Here is a 20,208-nt window from a genome sequence, read left to right on the forward strand (position 1 = left end):
GGTCTGCTCATTGTGGTCCTCACATGGATGAAAACATTACACTTCAGAGCTGAATATCAAAACCTCTACCATAGTGGATGCCGTCAAGGTTAGTTTAAAAAGAATGACTGGTAATGGGAGCCTAGAGGCTGTGTTTGAATGGAAATCAATGGAGGAGATGCTTTGGCATCTTAAATAAACTGCTTTTGTGCAGAAACAGCTTATGAATTAATATATTGTTTGACTGTATGGCTGGTTATCATTAACAGATTGATTATCAGATTTTGTTTTTTTCTTGTTTGGAGCTTATGTTTTTAGTTATATATTATATTTGTTTGCTTATATATATATATATATATATATATATATATCAGTGATGCGCGGGTCAGTGTATTAATAACCCGCACCCGACCGACATTTTCAAATAACCCGCCCGCAACTCGGACCGCAAAAAAAGGAAAAGAAAATATTGTACCCGACCCGCTTCCTGACCCGCATTTTTAAAAAGTATTAAATGCTCATCATAGCGTCATTGGGCCATAGACGTAGGAACTACGAAAAAAAAAGAAAAAAAACCTTAATATATTCTAATTTTGTCAAGAATTATAAAAAAAATATTGTCAATAAGCTCATAATTTGTTCTAAAATAGTCTAGTCTGGCTATGTCTATTTTGATGTTTCTGTTCAGCAGACATTGAGGCTTGGGTTTGTTTTCCGATCAGAGCTCGTGTGCGGAGAGCGCATTTCTCCATATATTACGCTCCGCTCGCTCATTGCGTGGGGTCTCGCTCAACCTAGAATGGCCTGCTGGTTCGAAAATATGCAAGGAGACATTTAATTGTTTAGTAATAAACTGGTGTTTTCTGTGCCGCTGCAAAGATGAAGAGTGAAGAAGTCGCCACGCCAGAGAGAAATGCACATTTCATATGGATTACATAATCAGAGAGTAGCCAGGGCTTAATTTGTGCCGGAACAAGCCGGATCCGGTGTTGTGCCCAATTTCGACCCTCTGCCGAATTATTACCCCCCTTGTTTAAATCAATACCTGATTGCCTAATCCTAACTCAACCCCTAATCCTAACACCTCCCCCACACCTACTCCTAAACCTACCAATACTAGGGGGGTAATAATTCGGCACGGGGTCGAAATTGGGCACAACACCGGATCCGGCACCTCCGAAATACGATCCGGCACCTCATTTTGGCGGATCCCCCTCCTCCAGGGGTGGCGTTTCCTTATGGAAAACAGAGAATAGCCAGATGTGTGCCATGAATAATTATCCAAAATTAATATCTCTATTATAATTCGTTATTATTATTTTAAATCAGAGGGTTTTACAAATATTTAACCAATGATAAGTATTTAAAAGAACTTGTCAGTAAAACATTAAAACGCCATTGGATCCTCAACCTCTCGCGAAACCTCGTCACTTCACCCCGCCTTCACTCAGATTGACGCGCGCGCACAGTCTGGAGGAGACAGATCTCCGCTTATCCGCAAAGCAAGGGTAAACAAATAACTGTTTGAATAGTACAGCATTTTCTTTACTCAAACATTATGTCTGTAAAGGCTATTGTATGTGTGTTTTTGAAGACTGGAGAAGTAAGTTTTTTGCCATCTAGCCAATATACTTTTTTACGTTTTAAATATCATGTGCATAAGCGCTTTATCGTTTATATCACGAGATTGTGGCCAAGTGTATTAAACAGCAAATTAATAAATAATAATATTAAGCGCCCATAGCAACAATAAACGTTATTCTAACCTGTAAAAGGTGATGATAGCATATAATACGCTGCACTTGCATGCCTCAGATGTGGACCAAACACAGATCTCCTCATTCGTCAGCCAAAGACCTTGTTAACTCCATTTGAGCTTGTTTTCATATAGCCTAATGTTAATTGCGCGTGTCTGATACAACACCAACACCGACGACGCGGTGTTGTTTAATTATTGATTTTTCCGCCTTTTCAGTGTTTTATTTGTCAAAACCCATCAGATATCATATTGTTTGTATTTGGATGCTTAAACTAAAAAAAAAACTATGAAAAATAACTCGTATATTAGGCTATAGCCTACTCGCGAAGCAGCTTTATACGAGCAAGCTTTGTATGTGACCGTGAGGGCACATACTGTAATACAGCCTGTGGAGCAAGCGAGTACCAAATGGCTTAAAATACTTAAAAAGTGTTCAAATTATACCATTTTGTGACAATGCAACAATTACCTGATAAGTCAAATGACAGTTCTGTCAGCTGTCCCCATCGAAATGTGAGTCTTTTGTTTCGCAGCGTGCAGCAGGTCACTTTAGTACAGACAAGATGCGCTGATGAGAAGCGTGCTCCGAGAGTTCATGGATTCGAAGGCTGGTTTCGAATGACTGATTTAATCTAATAGTTTTTATTGATTTATTTTATTATTCAAACCTAAGCTATGTTAAATAAATGCAGGAATTCCCCTCATTATAAACTTGAAAGCTGCGAGAATTATTAAAACCATGCGATATAGCTACACATAGTCCCCCACAGAAATTTAGGACCTGATTAAATATAACTCTATTACACAGAGATTTGAAAAATACAATTCCACAACTTTTTCAAAATGTTTTTAGGCCTGGAAATTGTTGATTTAATATCGCATGGCATTTTTATGTTATTCATGACCTTACAGACTAAATGCAACTGGTGCACGCTCTTAAAATCAACTTAAACTGGTCCAGCAATGTGATTGCGCGAATGTCTTCCTCCTGTAATCACATATCGGATCCGTTACCCCGGTTTGTTCCGGAACCTCGCAATTTACAAATTAAGCACTGAGAGTAGCCTATTTATTATTAGTTTTAATATTTTCATTTAAAAGTAGACATTTCAAGCTTTCAAATCTGTAAGGCACAAGCTGAGTTTCGGCGCCCTCCAGTTAACATCGTTATCGTGATCGTGTCGGTGCCTCATTACATTGACTGCTATATATTTGCTTCTTATTTATAAAATACGGGCAATTGATTGATAAAACATTTATCAAAATTAAGATACAATTTATACAAAGCGAAAATCTTTTAAAAAGAGTTATATATATAACAAAACTTAATGAAGTCGTCAAAATCATGTTTTACAAAAAACAGCGTCTTCACCTTTTCTCTTGCTGCCTCCATCTCTACCTGCAGACTGAGCTCGTGCATCATCTTCGCTCCAGTTATTCAGCCAATAAAGTGTAGGCCTATGTATTTCAAAATTGTGTCTAGTACTATATTAATTACAAAGGTTTATTTCAAACCAACCGACCGCGACCCGAATATCATTAAAAATATTTTTGGATGACTCGCAACCGCGGGTGACCGCAGGCACCCGCTCATTTTGGATCAACCCGTGCATCACTGATATATATATATATATATATATATATATATATATATATATATATAGATGCTTTTTTTAATAATACAGATTTATCCATTGATATCTTCCAAGAAATTCGACCTGTGAGGGTTGGGGGAGGTGGTTAGGATTGAACTCTGATTTGGGCAGCTTTGCCGTTCTTCTGCCTCCCCCTATTTCATCAGTCTGTTGTTCTATCTGTGGAGTAACCCTGGAGGGTTGGCGGAGATGTTAAAGGCCAAGAGAAATCTTTAGCCTAGTTGCCACATTGTTGTCTACCTAGGCCCGTGGTTTGGGTTAATGAAAGCGATCAAAAGTTTGCAGCCATCCATCTTCAAAGTTTGCAGAGAAATGATGTGACCTGTCAAGTGGCAAGTGCTGAGAGATCTATCTGTGGAGTAACAAACCAGGTCAAAGAGTCTGTAAAGGATGGAGCATCGGCTGAACTCTGGGCTAAGGTTACCGTTCTTTTCTTAGAGGCATCACATCACTAAATGCAGGTTTAATACGTGACAGATTGATGTTCATCTGTACATATGATTTTTTATCTTCAAGATTTAAAACCACTGAACAGAGACATACAACCACGATTTGTTTTGCTTTCTTTTTTTTACTGCATTCTTTAGTATCTGTGTGACAGCTGGAGTTGTTGCAAGGCAATTGGATCTTATTCAGTCTCAGCTTTACAATCACAGATAACTACAGACAAACACTGCCAATCAATTACAAATTTAATCAAATTAATTGCAGGATATGCCGATTAATTAAATTAATCACAGTTGACATTTTAAATCAATATTTGCTTAAAATGTCAACTCTATTCTTAACCAAACTCTGCGTAGTTATCCCTTCATATCCCTTCAGTGTATTAAAAACTATTTTTATATTTTCAGTATTCATTTTTACTTTAGTTTGCTTAAAGGTCCCCTGTCTTGAAACAAGCAGCATTATTCTATGTGGTGACATATTTTTAACTGAAACAGGAAGAGAGGGCGGGACATATGGAGCAGCCCCGCCCCCTTTTTAAAGTACCCAATAGCGGTTTGATTATGTCTGCTCGGACCAGAGACGTTGAGCTCCAGAAAGCTGCATTTGACAGCCACAGTCTAATAGATTACCCCCTAGATTCAATATGAAACTCTTAGTAAAGCAAAATAGTGGTCATAATCATGATGATGTGGCCTAGTTGTAGAAGTTTAAAAAAAAATGCTCTGTGCCATCGTGTCTCTGGACCGGAGCCAAAGTCTGGATGCACGCTGCCATAGTTCACGTAAAACCAGACCTCATTTGCACCAATCAAAAGCATATTTACACTGTCTGAATTGTTCCGTATCACCTACAGTGTGCAGTACGAGGCATTCACTGTAGAATACTTCACTGTGAACAAGTGACTGATCTCAGCCGGCGCTTCAGTGTCTATAGTAGGGGTGCACGATCATTATCAGCGTGGATTTGCGCAACTTGTCAGTTAACAACGTTCTGTGTAGTAACAGCTGCTCAATGTGAAATCACACACCTGATGGAATTTACCGCTGATTAGAGAACCAGCTTTACTGACGAGATGCGCATTAATTATTGGCCGATATTTATTGTGCACCACTAGTCTATTGTTATAGTGCAGAAGGCAGGTGCTTCGGATTCTAGAGAGCATTTGATTGGTCAGAAGAAGATTTGATGAGAAGATGACGTCAAAAAATTAGTTGAGCCGTTTTGGCAGAAGAGATGAACTGCAAGCTTTGAATGCTTTTATCCTCTAAATGCAAATTGTGTCACTATTTTAGACCACACTGCCTTATAGATAAACGTAAGATTAAAATATTGATGCTAACACCCAAAAAACATTAATTTTAAGTAACTTTGTGCCATTGTCATATTTACTTTTTTTATATATTTCTTTTTATCATTATTTTCATTTCAGTTTGTTTTATTATTTGTTTCATGTTTTATTTCTATTTTTTTTAAGTTCATTGTTTTCATGTAATATTTGTATTTTATTATGATTTCAGCTTTATTGAAAATGTTATTAATAGTTTTTTTGTATTAGTTTTAGTTAACAATGATGACACTGAGGTGTTCATATGTTATTTATATTTTTTACTTAATACTTATTTTAAAAATATTGAAATTACTTAGAACACACTTTTGATGTTTTCTGTAATTCTTGAGCTCATTGTGGTATTTGAAGCATCTCATATCAAACAAATCTCTTAAAGTTGGGCCATCAAAGATACCCTAAAAAACCTATGCTAACAATCATGGAAAGAACCTGTTTGCACATCTGTTTTGTTTGCTCAAGCAGTGCTGTCAAAGTGTGTTGAGAGGGTCTCATCAAAAATGTAATATGTGTAGCTAGTTATTTGTGCTGTCAGAGCTGAGCAGTGAGGAACACACACCATCTGCACATACACGCTCAATTGTGACATTAGGCACTCTGCGTTTTCATTACCCAAGCAGTAGCAGAAAAATTTCCTCACTCAGCCCAGTGTAATTGAACAAAATGAGCTATAGACCAATGTTTTGCTCCTTTTCAGTACAAGCTGTTTGCTAAATGAGTGCATTTCTGCATGTTGGAGTAAATGGTGCTGTACATACCTGTTTAAGTACCATTAGAAGACAAAGATAACAAGACACTTTAAATTTTATAAGCACTGCATGCTTTATGTGACAAAAGTGTCTCTCCAGTTTGTGGGTCAGCCATTTTGACACTAAGTGTCGTACAAAAGTTTTCTTTAATTCACTTTTGATTGAAGGCTGTGTCAGTATATATTGATCATCCATTGTGTTAATATAACGCACTGCATCATAAACTGCAGCATACACAGAGTGCAATTTTCTTCTGTATTTCAGTTGAAGAAAGGCTTTTTACTTTATCTCTTTCTTTATCCACTGAGATTTTAGTTTACCTAAAATGAAATCTGCAAAGTAAATTAACATCCAGACATGTTCAGATGTCAGATTCCTCAGGCATTCTGATCATCTTGTTGCTAAATTATTGTATCCACTGTAGTCTTCCTTTAACATATTTTATTCAACTGGCTGGCAAAATAATGTCTGGATGTTTTTGTTTCATTTGGCATGTGGAAAGCAACATTTTGCCCTGTTTGTCATTTTAAGAATAGCTATGTTCATCCCTTTTTTATTTTCGACTTTTTGATGGGGGGGGGGGGGGGTAATGGAGGTGGTAATGCTAACCTCATGCACTTATGTAATTCCAAGTCTGAATAATTTTTTTTATTCCTTCTGTGGAACAATAAAGATTTTGTCTAAAAATCACTGGACCCCACTTACTTTTATTGTATGGACAAAATCAGATCATTAACATAACTTCTTTTGTGTTTCACAGAAGAAAGTCACACGTTTGGAACTGACTATTTTTGGGCTAACCATCCTTTTAAGGTTGCCAGATCCTCTCTAGATGATCTCATGATGATGTTTGTTTGTTTTTATATGGAAAAATTGTATAAAATCTTAAAGAAAATCTGTTTTTATAAAATTCCTCAATCACTGCAATTGAATGAAAATCCTCTTTTTATCACATTAATTAGAAAGTGTATAGAAACCTTTTTTTTCTTTTTGAGTCAGAGCTTATGAAATACAGTCTCATTAGATTTGAAGTGAAATATGAGCATTATTTTAAAAGTGCCCTTTATGGCAATAGATTTCCCCTTTCAAACATTCGTATGTCCACATATGATTTGCCATTACTACAGAAAGGCTGCCATGCTGACTCCTTTAAGCAGCGAAGGTTACAGATCAGTGAATCTTATGAGGATGATGCATCATTGCTGTGACCTCTGCTGCTTGCTGTTGAACTGAAATAGTTTGAATCTCACTGGATCTCATGTAATTAATTCAAAGGACAGACACTGAGTTCAGCCAGGTTTTCTCTTAGAGGTTTACGCACACACACGCTGCCTATGCCAAGTCATTCCTTATCAGTATCACCCACTAGAAAACACGCTGTATAATGTGAACACAATACAATGTGACAGGTGCTGAAAAAATAAAAACCATTTAAGGCAGGTCAATAAGGACTCTTTCGTCTCGCCCTCCCTCCCTGTTTGTCTTTTCCTCTTCCACTCTCACACTTTCTACAGCATGACAGTTGGGAGTACTTCATGTATCATGCTCACTAGAGTGTTAAATGATTATAAGTGAGGCCGTTTTACCCAGGACTGACTCATCAGAATGTTGGGCTGCCGGATAAATGCTGCCTAGAGTGGGTTTGGAAGGGCGTAGTGGTGGGACAGTTCTTTTTTTTTATCTCAGTCCTCACATGTGACCACCTCATGATGGTCTGATACACTGACTTAAGTTTAAGTTAGTTTATCTGTGTAAAAATAAAGTTTTTATTCACCCTATAAGCATCTTAGGAGATACATAAAAACAAGAAGTTATGTTTTGTGGTACTGTTGGGATTCACCAACCAGCTGTTGATTAGTGAGTTTGACTAGTTCATTGACAAATTAGACTAGTCCAATGGTTCTCAGTTGGTGGGTAATGACTAATATACTGTACAATGGTAAATGCAAATAATTAAAGGCTATATGTCAAGACAAAATGTTTTTGGATCTGTCACTTTGAAGAATCTGGGCAGATGCCAACATGGACACGTTGCTTAACATTTCAACATCAAAGAAAAGAAAGAAAGAAAACCTTTAGATCATTTCTAAATTAATTTTTTGTAATATTGTATCTTTAGAATTGTAATATTTGAATCAGGGATGTTTTATAGAGGGTGAATTTAAACATGCTCTTAGACAAACTGAAAGAAGTTGTGTCTGATTCATCCTGAATACTCTTGATGGATAAATAGAGTCTCATGAATGCAGCTTCATGTTGACTTTATATAAACAAATGCATCTAGGTTTTTTTCTGACTGTATCATTTGAACATGACTCATCATTCAGTCTCAAAATCAGTCCTCTTGAATGTAATAAATACTCACGGCTGCCTGTTCTTTCTCAACCTTCAGACACCCTCCAACTCTCTTTCACCACACATAGGAGGCCTCTAGCCACCACCTCCTGCTTCACAAGCTGATTGTTGCCATGTCTGGTTATGATAACGCTAAACAGGGTAGGACGAGGACTGTGTCTCGGTATGGACTGCCAGGGACACAGGCCAAGGTTTCCCTGCCTCCCATCATGCATATCGTGTTCACTGGACAGCTTCCCAGATGCACAGAAACCGAGACAAGTTAATATACGGACTGTAAACCTTTACTCAATAATATAACACAATGGACTTCAGTCCCAAAGGGTTTGATAGTATAGACCTTGATAGGATAGACTTTGATAGTATAACTATACTATAGAGTGAGCTGAGATGTGTTAGCATAAAACACTTTGATGACTTTTTAAAGGTGTCCGTGAACAAATTACCCTCTTTGAGCCCTGAATTGCATTTTACTTCATGTTTCATGTCTCTACAAGAAATTTTTAAGTCTGCATTAGTGATAATATTATGCTAATACCTCCTTCATAATGTATGAGTTTCAAGCTTTGACATGTTTTATGCAAGATTAGCAACCTGTCAAATTTACTTAACAAATCTTAAGTTTAAAAAATGAAACTAAAATCTAAATGTGTTAACACAAAAAATGACAAGAATATTTGCAAATTATTAATATAGATAGTGCCAGTTTAATTTCACCAGTTGCCAGAGGCAGTTTATTTATTGAGTATCGATACAGTAATACCAGAGGCTGTTATTGTAACAAAAGCCAAAAATTGTGCTATCGATCCACCTCTGCAGGATTTAGTGTGTATCTGAGATTTTCAAGTTGATGTTTTTCAGTTATGCAGTTAACAAACAGGATTGATAGATTGTAAGGGCACTTGGGGATGCAGGATATTTATGATGTCACACTACCGTCACCACTGACCTTTTAGATGCCGTGTCATCACAGCGGCCCATCAGCATGTAATTTCCTGCTCTTTTCTTTACTCCAATTGCCTGCCTCTTGCTCATGAGGGTATAAATAAGGAATGAGGGTGAATAACAGCTTTTTTTTATTACATTATTTGTTTGCAGAGGAGGAAAGATTGAATGTTCAAGTCTCTGTTGAGCCAACAGGGAAAAAGCTGAACATGTCATTGCATGTCACTCACTTGACAACAGCAGGCTTTCTTCCTGTTGTGTTTGTTTCATTGTTTTGTGCTGTCTGTGGTTCTGTTGTCAGGGTGAGTGCTGTATTGTGTGTTGTCATTCTAATGAGATTAGATACAATTTCTACGGTTTTCATTGAAACGACTGCCAGCTTGGTAGATCCGTGAGGAGGAAGAGGGCCGCTTGGTGTGAGCTTGACATAGATGCGCTGTCTAATCTTCCATTGTAATTAGAGTCCAGTTCCTGTGGCCACTACAAATCTGAATCTATGTGTTAGCTAGTGTAAGGGAATCTATGATCTAATCATTGGGATATTATTTGGATTAGGAACAATGCCAATATTTTAGTGAATATACAGTATACTCCTTTATTTAAATCTTGTATCCATACATTTTACCCGTTACAAGCAAAACAAATTGTATGCAACAGAACCAAAATGAATTTTTTTTAATTATCTAACATTATTGTTATATATTTATAATGCTACAAATTATTTCTATTTTATCTATCAAATTGTGAAAAGGGTGCATCAGATTTCTGCAAAAAAATATTAAGCAGCACAACCATTTTAATTTTAATCATTGATAATAAGAAATCTTTCTTCAGCACCAAATCAGCATTTTTGAATAGTTTTTGAAAGATCACTGAACACTGTAAAAGCCTGCTGAAAATGCAGTTTTGCCATCACAAGAAAAAATTACTAATTATATATTAAAATATATTTAAGTGAATAAATAAAACAGTTTTAAAGTTTAATAATATTTAACAGTGTTACTATTTTACAGTATTTTGAATTAAATAAATCCCTTTTTTTTTTTAAACAAAAGGTCTTATTAACCCCCAATTTATGAACAGTATACAGTTTATGAGCAGTGAGTGTTTTTGAACATTCTTGTGTTATTTGTTGATAAATATTAATGGCATACGGTAATAGATAGAGGCAGGTCTGTTCAACTGAATGTAAGGTCCATTGTACAAATCTGATATTTTATTTTTGCTCCACCAGTTTACATTCACTCAATAAAAACACTGTTTACATAATATACGTACATTTGACTGCTCTTGCTTGCATGCATTGCCATGAGTGTTCTTCTCAGTGCACATGCTTATATACGTGCAAGTGTTTGAAAACAGTTGCATACAGCTTCAGTCAAAGAGACTGTATTCAGTACTACCGATCATGTAAAATGACTTATATTCTTACTCAGTGATCCTCAAGTCTGACTCGCGAGATCCACTTTCCTGCTGAGTTCAGCTCCAACCCTAATCAAACAAACCTACCTGTGAAGACACTGATTAGCACTCTCAGGTGTGTTTGATTAGGGTTAGAGCTAAACTCTGCAGGAAAGTGGATATCACGAGCCAAATTTGAGGATCACTGTTTTACTTATTATTAGTTATTTATATTTTAGTTTCACTTGGTAGTAAAGCACCAATGCTTCTGATATTCCTATTAGGAATCAAAGTAATCTCAGTCTCTTGACCATATTCTACCAAAGGCAGATTAAATCTTCCCTTTCCTAGGAGTAATATCAAAAAAGCAAGTCTACAGCCATGGCCAAAAGTTTTGAGAATGAAACAAATATTTATTTTCACAAAGTCTGCTGCCTCAGTTTTTTTTTTTTTTGGCAATCTGCAAATACTCCAGAATGTTATGAGGAGTTAACAGATGAATTGCAATTAATTGCAAAGTCCCTTTTCACCCTGAAAATAAACTTAATCCCAAAATCATTTCCACTGCATTCAGCCCTGCCACAAAAGGACCAGCTGACATCATGTCAGTGATTCCCTCATTAACACAGGTGAGAGTGTTGACGAGGACAAGGCTAGAGATCACTCTGTCATGCTGATTGAGTTTGAATAACAGACTGGAAGCTTTAAAAGGAGGGTGTGCTTGAAATCATTGTTCTTCCTTTGTTAACTGTGGTTACCTGCAAGGAAATGTGTAGTTATCATTGTGTTGTGTCTGTGGTGATGCACACCATTTTCTCCTCCTCCAAACTCCAGGAGTTGAGACTCTTCTTTAGTCCATGTACCAGTTCCTCGCCTGTGTGATCAGCAGGGAAGAATGTCGTCTGTAGACAGCGGCTTTTCATGTTAAAGTCACTTGTTATGAATGCACTGTCAAGCTCAAATATGACTCCATAGTTCGGCTTGACCATAGGTTTGCTGTTGCCGTGAAGTTCTGCATATTTTGCAGTTCTTCCTCGTCTGTCATTCGACACTGGGTATATAGACCTGGCAGTGCAACAGATGAAAAAAACTTGCGAGAGGGCAAAGAGTTGTTATTGTCTAAAGTTTTTTTTTTATCATTGCCTTAAATACCTCATTTTCAATGGTGTTGATTGGAGCCATGTCTGTAGCTAAATGATAAGCGATGGCGTTTGTTATCTTTTTGTGCCGCTGGGAACTTGAAGGGAATGGTGATGCTCCATACAACATCTGAGTTATGTAAGTTTGTGTGGTCGGGCAGCTGGTGTTTTGAGGTGTGGCTCCTTTGTCTTTCATGGCTAACTGGTACTGTATTTTATGGTGACGTTTGAGGGGATTGTAGAGATTAGTGGTGTTACCTTGAGGTGCTGCGATGATGCCAAAGCACTGCTTACAAATTGTGACTCTTTGTGCATCATCTTCAGGTTTAAACACGAAAAAGTTCCACATGGTGGAATGTGCTTCTTTTTTCTGTACCAATATTGTTACATCCTCAATAAAAAGGGGTTCAGTTGCTGGGAAGAAGGACTCAGGATGCCTAAGAAAGTCCAGTAAGCACCAGGACTATTTCCTAAAGTTATTTCAATCGCAGGATCGGGGGATCACCAGTACAGAGCTTTTTCAGGAATGGCAGCAGGCAGGTGTGAGTGCATCTGCACGCAAAGAGAGGCCAAGACTTTTGGAGAATGGCCTGGTGCCAAGAAAGGCATCATAGAACTGACTTCTCCAGGAAAAACATCAGGGACAGACTGATGTTCTTCAAGAGGTACAGGGATTGGACTGCTGAGGAACGGGGTAAAGTAATTTTTTCTGATGAATCCGCTTTCTGATTGTTTGGGACATCCGGAATAAAGCTTGTCTGGAGAAGAAAACGTGAGTGCTTCCATCAGTCCTGTGTCATTCCAAAAGTAAAGCATCTTGAGACCATTTATGTGTGGGTTCTCTTCTCAGCCAAAGGAGTGAGCTCACTCACAATTTTGTCTAAGAACTCCGCTATGAATAAAGAATGGTACAAAAACATCCTCAGAGAGCAACTTCTTCCAACAACCCAAGAAGCAGACTTTGTGAAAATTAATATTTGTGTAATTTTCAAAGTTTTTGGCCACGGTGGTACTTTCATTGAATAGCAAATTAAAATGTGTCTTTTCTAATATTTCTCAGAATACCAGTTTTTTGCTTATAGTAGGACAGGGCTGGCTGCTACACGATTTCATGTAGGTTGTATTGCCATTTAGATAATATACATGTTTAAATGTTACATTTAAATATTGATTTCTGGTTTCCTTATACATACTTTTAGTGATTTTACAGATTTACAACCCATTGTAAGCTAAAACTGAGACTGGACTGTTGCGCAAACATTATCATCATTGCCAAGCTCAGATCAAGTGACGTTGAGATCACAGTATTCCACTATTTAAGCTGTCGTACAGTAGATATTCATGCTCTTAATAAGTAACTAAAAGCTTATATTAAAAACTAAATCGAAAGAAAATCTAATCTGACTGCATAAAACTTACAATATATGGTGTTTTTAAGTGTAAAATTCACTACTTCTGTCTTTGTTTCAAGAATGCTTATGAAATAATATAAAAGGAGAACATTTTTTTTTTTTTTACGCTTTGATTCCATTGATTTTTTTTCCCTCTCTTAGAAGATGTGAGCTCACAAAGGAGATAATTTCCCAGTCTATAGCCTCTCTGTTTTTTATCATGAACATTTCAAGTTTCAAAGTCTCTGAACACGTCGTGTGATCTATAGTGGTGTGCAGAGAGCATCGGCACAGGTCCATACATAAATCTGTTGAACAGAGAGCTTTCTTGCCTTCTACATTAAGTGAGGAGCTACTCTTTTTCTCTCTTCAGACGTTCAAAGAGCCTCATTTGGGATTGCAGGCATGCTAAACACATACACAAAACCTTTTTCCTTTACTCACTGAAACTAAGAGTTGTGGCTGATCAGCACCTGGATGGAAGATCTGATTAGAAAAGCTAAAGTTCCTGCTGCAAAGAGTGACATGGACTCTATTCAGCCACTGAAAACTATGCTGCTTTTAACTAACCGTTTATTATTATTATTATTATTATTATTGGTCACTTTCCACAAATAGGGCACAAAATAGAGCCTGAAACTCTTAAAAAGTAAGCTTAAAATACATGTATATGAAATATATAATGTATAAGCTGTTTTAATTTCTATTTCATTTCATTTGTAAATAGAACTATTGCATTTTAGACATTTAAACAAATGCATAAAAAGTTTTGGAAGTAGTAGAGATGCAAGCTATCGCTAGCTATTTTGGGGCTGAATGTTGCTTTGTAGTTATTTGTACACACATATTTCTCATAAATTCAAGAAATATGTGTACAGTATAATCATTTATGTTATAATATTATAGGCAACAGGATTAAACGTTTAGCTTGATGCACATAGTCAAAATTTCATTTTATGTAAAAATTAAGAAAATGAAAACTTTGATTATAGATTGAGATTATATACTTTGCTTCAAGAAAGCAGTGAGCACAGTGTGTACCTTTTTTTTCAAGCCCTTGCTCTAACACGGCACAGTAATGCTGGTTGTTGATGTCTCATCGCTTGGCCAGACTGAGCTCTGTTAGATCTATTGCCTATAATACTGCTGAAACAGTAATGGCATACTTTGAGATAAAAAATTAATAACAGTTTCAACCGAAACTTTTTCCCTTTCTGTCTTAGTTTTATGTTTCATCTTTCTATCTCAGAGTAGCAGTTGACCTTGCTGGGAAAGCATCTGCCACAACATGAAAACATCCCCTGCTGAGACTGATCTGAGATCTGTTGAGTTCACTCGAGAGCTGAAGTCTGCCAGCTCTGCTTAATCAAGATTATGTGCTCAGCAGTCCCTGTGCTGTCCGCTCTCAGAGCAGAGAGGTGACGGAGTATTCAGGGTCAGTATTGCTAATCAGTGCTGTCGTTTTAGGCTGTTGCCCAGATATGATGGAGCAGTATGTTGCTAGTGAACGATGGGTCCTGTTTGCGGCAGTTCCATTGTGCTACTGCCTACTTTATTTCCCGTGACCTTCATTTAAAAGTCTTAGTTTTTGTGTATTTGTTGTACTGAACAGAATTTTTATTGTTCTGTACATTGATTCCATTTTCTTTTTTCATTTTGAATATCTTTTGCTAATATAAGTTAATCTATCTGTTTGTTTGATTCTATCTACTGTATCTGTCTGTATTGTATGTCTGTGTGTCTATCTTTCTGTCTGCTGTATGTGAATTTTTTGTACTGCACAGCATATGTTTTTGTTTTTAATGTTTTTATTTTGGAGGGGGGGGGGTCATTTTGATTGTTTATTTTTATATTGCAGTATTTTCATGCCCCTGTGTGTATGTCAAATAAAATGATGCAGGTGCAGAACAAATGTGTCAGGAGGCCTGTATAATAGTCCATTTAATTAACCTCTAACCCATAGACTGTATAAAAACATGGACGTAGTGTTTTTTAATTTAAACGGATGAGTTATAAAAAAATCAGCCCCTTCACAGTTGTCATGAAGGGCACAATTAGCTATATAGACCAAAACCACTTTTTGAACCAGGGTGTCAACATGTTTTTTCTCTCCTGTAAAGCTAGACATTTTAACATGGGGATTCTATGGGATTGACTCCCTCTTGCAGCCAGTCGATTAAATACAGTTTAAGTCACTTCCATATGGGCTTCAAGAGAGAGAGCGGGAGGTTGCCACTTGCTCTAACCCAACTTATAATATGAAACACAGCTTGAATCTGACCTTTTTATTTTATTTTCTAGTAAATGTTTTGCCCTTTGAGTGGGCTATTTGTAAGAGCACTTATACAATCACTTTAGATTTATGGTGAAGAAACATGATGTCACTGCGCAACAGGGTTTGTGTTTGGGCACAGGTTTTGCACTAGGTACCAGGCCAATGCAGTCAATCACTTCTTATCTCAACAGTGCATGATTTTGCTGAATTTAAACACACTAACCATTGCACGTGAAACTCCATGTTGGAGTGTAATTGAAGAAAATACTGGAGTTGCTACAAACAACTCTCATGATGGCCAGCATTTAAAATGCTTTGTTTTCAACCTACAAGCATTTCCCAGTCTGTCTGGTTTATATATATATATATATATATATATATATATATATATATATATATACAGTACAGACCAAAATTTTGGAAACATTACTATTTTTTAATGTTTTTGAAAGAAGTTTCTTCTGCTCATCAAGCCTGCATTTATTTGATCAAAAATACAGAAAAAAACAGTAATATTGTGAAATATTATTACAACTTAAAATAATAGTTTTCTATTTGAATATACTTAAAAATAATAATTTATTCCTTTGATGCAAAGCTGAATTTTCAGCATTATTACTCCAGCCTTCAGTGTCACATGTAACATCCAGTCTATCACATGATCATTTAAAAATCATTCTAATATTCTGATTTATTATGAGTGTTGGAAACCGTTCTGCTGTCTAATATATTTGATGAATAAAAGGTTAAAAAGAACTGCATTTATTCAAAATTTAAAAAAATGTCTAATAATATATATTCTAATAATATATTTTCTTTACTATCCCTTTTTATCAATTTAACACATCCTTGCTGAATAAAAGTATTGATTTTATTAAAAAAAAAAAAAAAGAAAAAAAAATTACTGACCCCAAATTACTGACCAGTAGTGTATATTGTTATTACAAAATATTTATATTTTAAAAACATAGCTTCTTTTTTTTTTTTTACTTTTTATTCATCAAAGTATCCTAAAAAAAGTATCACATGTTCTGAAAAAATATTAAGCAGCAGAACTGTTTCCAACTTTGATAATGAATCATCATATTAGAATACTTTCTAAAGGATCATGTGATAATGATCCTAAAAATTCAGCTTTGCATCACAGAAATAAATGATAATGTAAAGTATAATACATTTAAAAACAATTATTTGAAATTGTAATAATATTTCACAATATTACATTTTTTCTGTATTTTTGATCAAATAAATGCAGGCTTGATGAGCAGAAGAAACTTCTTTCAAAAACATAAAAAAAAAGTAATGTTTCCAAACTTTTGGTCTGTACTGTATATATATATATATATATATATATATATATATATATACATATACACACACACACACACACTTGTGGTGATGTTCACTACTCCCACAATATTTATTGACAGGGACAATATAAGCATCATCCAAGGTTACTCAAGTCAGAGGTTCAGATTATCAAATCAGGGCTAACCAGATCTTAGACTTAACTAAAACAGGTCTGGAGATTAATTTTTTTTTTTTTTTTATTTTAGGATGATACGATACTGCTCGGCGGGATCATAGACATGTCGTTATAGTTGCGCTGCCTCTACTGCTGTGCTGAGCGAACTCCTGCGATCCTCGTTGGCTGTGCTGATTTAATCTAGCGGATGTAGTGTCTTGTGACGCAAGTTCCATAACACAGGTAGTGGCGATTCTCTACGGCCAATCAGTGATCAGCAGGGTTTGCATGTCACATTTTGGGAACAGTACGTACCATATCGTACCATTCAGTAGAAAAGTGTCATAAGATTGAGACTATGAGGAGACAGACTGGGCCTTACTGGCATCTTGCCCTCTGCTTGAGTGGTTCACCCACCTGTTCATGCATTTAGCAAGGGCCATGGTGTGTGTGTCAGCATAATCCACCTGCCACACTTGCGATCTAGGCGAGACAGCATTCCTCAACCCTGACCATGTAATAGGCTGTCCTTCAGAGTGGAAACATCCCATGGGCACTACTCTAAGAGCACACAGAGAGAGAGAGATGGCATATCACAGCATCGGTCATGAACAGATGGGGCTCTTTGCCTCCGGACCTTGTGTGGCTAGCCTAATCCATCATCTAAGATGAGAAGCCCTTATTTTACTCTCCCATCTCGCCATCCTCACGACTGCCATATAGTATTTTTTGTTCACCTTGAATCACCAGCAAACATCAGCTATTGATTACACAAGAGTGTGTGTTCCCTTGACTGTTTTTTGCAAGAAGCCTGCAAAAGGTTTCTATGCTTGACTACTGGGAAATTGTGGTCAAGTGCACTTATTCTCATAAAATGTTTAATTCTTGGTCTTCATTAATAATAGATCTAGGCCAATACCAAGCTGCTTTTGATATAGCGACCGGTGAAATTACAGACAACAGAGTTTCTCTTGTTGTCATTGAAAAATAATAAGATATTCCAGATATTTTACATCCAGTTGAGAATATCAAGGCACATATCCAGCTAATCGTTTGGCACATCACCAACACGTACCCAGAGGTGGAATGCAAATTGCTGGCTGGCTTGCAAGTCTTCTGAAGGACAAACAGCAATGATCAAGCGTCTTTTTGGTAATTGGCTCATTTTAGTGGGCAAGGGCTCCTAAGTGAAAGTAATGATGTTTTCCCCATATTCAAAGTGGAATGCTGTGGTGGATGTGTGGTAGGGAGTCATGCCATCTGTTTATCAAATTGCCAGTGTAATGCACCGTTTTTAAGACTAATGGGATTTGTAATTAAAGTTAAGCACATAGGCAACACAAATCAAGAAAGCTCTTCCTAAAGCACACTCACATTAAATGCACAATTCTATTAGCAGCTGCAGACTAAAGACCATAAGAAAAATTAAGGTCTAATTCTTTAATTGCTTGCCCTCCCCGTCTGGGGATGTTTTAAGCAGGGACTGTTTTGACAGCAGTTTACGAGGGTGAGCGCTACGCTCCGAGGAGCCGACAGATGAGGGGAAAAATGTGCTTCTGTAAACCTGGCCTGCTGCTCTGATAATGCATGAAATATTTTTAGGAATTTACATTTGTGATGTGATATTTTTCCACATTTAACACACCGTATCCTTAAAAAAGAAAAAATGTTACAATGCACTAGTCAACAAGCTGCCTTACTATGTTTCTGCTTGGCATGGCATATTAAGTTTATAGCTGAATAAAATCCAACAGACAGGCAAAAACAGTGCCTCAGTAGATTGTTGTCTGTTTTCTCCTTCTCACAAACAGACCAGCAGCAGTTTATTTGTCTGTCATTCAGGGGTTCATGCTTTAAAGAGAAAGAGTTCTCCCAGAAATGACCATTCTGTATTCATTTTCTTACCCTCATGTCTGTCAATTTCTTTCTTCCGTGAAACACAGAATGAGTTGTGTATAGCAGAATGTTCAAGCAGCTCTATTTTATATATTGAAAGTGTAAAGTGAACGTGACTGTCCTACAAGATTTTTAATGAATAACTTGAATTGCTGTTACTTACTGTAGATGTTTCTCTACATAGCCGACAAGCCAAAATAAATGTGAATTCATAATTGATTTTTTTTTTCTTCTCATATCCTCTAGGTCCGTTCTTCATTTCTGTAGATAGCTAGCAAGAGACCAAGGCAGAAAGACATCGTCTCCCTGCAGCCTGACCTTTTAAGTTGTGAGAAATTGAGGTCAGGCATGGAGGCAGTCCAATTATGGCTAACCCTAGTTAGATTAGCTGCAAAAGTCCTACATTGTATTCAAGGATTTCAGCTGGCTGAATTTGATCTGGATTTAGAGTGGAGCAAATCAACACAGTTCATCTGAAATCAATTATTCTTTCACTGATGGCTGTGGAATTCAGAAGCATATAAGTATTTTAGTTAAGAACTGAAGAAAAAAAAAGTGAAAAAGTGAGTGTGTGTGACAAAAACTAATATTATAAATAATTATTGCGTTTTAAAAACTTTTTCTATTTGAATACATTTTAAATTGTAATTTATTGCTGAAAAGGCAAAGCTGAATTTCCATTCATTCAAGTCATTACTCCAGTCTTCACTGTCACATGATGCTTCAGAAATCATTCTAATATGCTAATTTGGTCCTCAAGAAATTCAGAGTGTTTTCTATTAATGCTGAAACGATTCCAGTGTAAGTTCCATTCACATCAGCTTTCAGCTTTTTAATAAGGATCAATTGATTTACATTAAAGTTGGTTCAGGTTTTGCATCCAGACAGATTCCTGCTATTTATTACTACGTGAAACAAGGTTGCTGATGTAGATGTGTTTAACGATTCAGGAGAGCGATTCTTAATCATTAATCAAATGGTTCCTCTCTTTTCTGAGTCCCGTGGAGGCATGAGGCAGATGTTTAGGGAGATAATAAAGAGGGGTTCAAAATGTGATTGGTTGTGCTCCAGCTGAGCCTCGTGGGGCTGCATGCTTATGCACTTGATCTGAATTTTTATTTGGCACTAACTTCACTAGATTTCAACAGAGTACATCTGTGTTTCTTGTCTCTTTCAGGGCATTCCCGTTTTTCAAGATTCCTTTGGAATGGTTGGGGTATAGATGGTTTGGCTGCAAGCATTGATCATCTCTGCATAACACCAAACAATGTGGTTAATCTTAATTGGAGTGTGGTGACTTCTTCACTTGAAGATTCACACTTATCACACTTTACAGAAGTCAAAAGTGGTACTTCAGTACTGTTGCATCTTCAATTCACTGTAACACAATAACAAGGAGAAATC

General features: G+C 36.6%; 1 protein-coding gene across 1 annotated transcript in view; it reads left to right on the plus strand.

Annotated features, from left to right (window-relative positions):
* LOC132154810 (beta-1,4-galactosyltransferase 2-like) overlaps positions 1-20,208 on the plus strand; it is a 123,526-nt gene that overhangs the window by 75,537 nt on the left and 27,781 nt on the right. The window lies entirely within an intron of this gene.

Source organism: Carassius carassius, chromosome 12, assembly GCF_963082965.1.
Source record: "Carassius carassius chromosome 12, fCarCar2.1, whole genome shotgun sequence".
In the NCBI taxonomy this organism is placed as follows: Eukaryota; Metazoa; Chordata; class Actinopteri; order Cypriniformes; family Cyprinidae; genus Carassius; species Carassius carassius.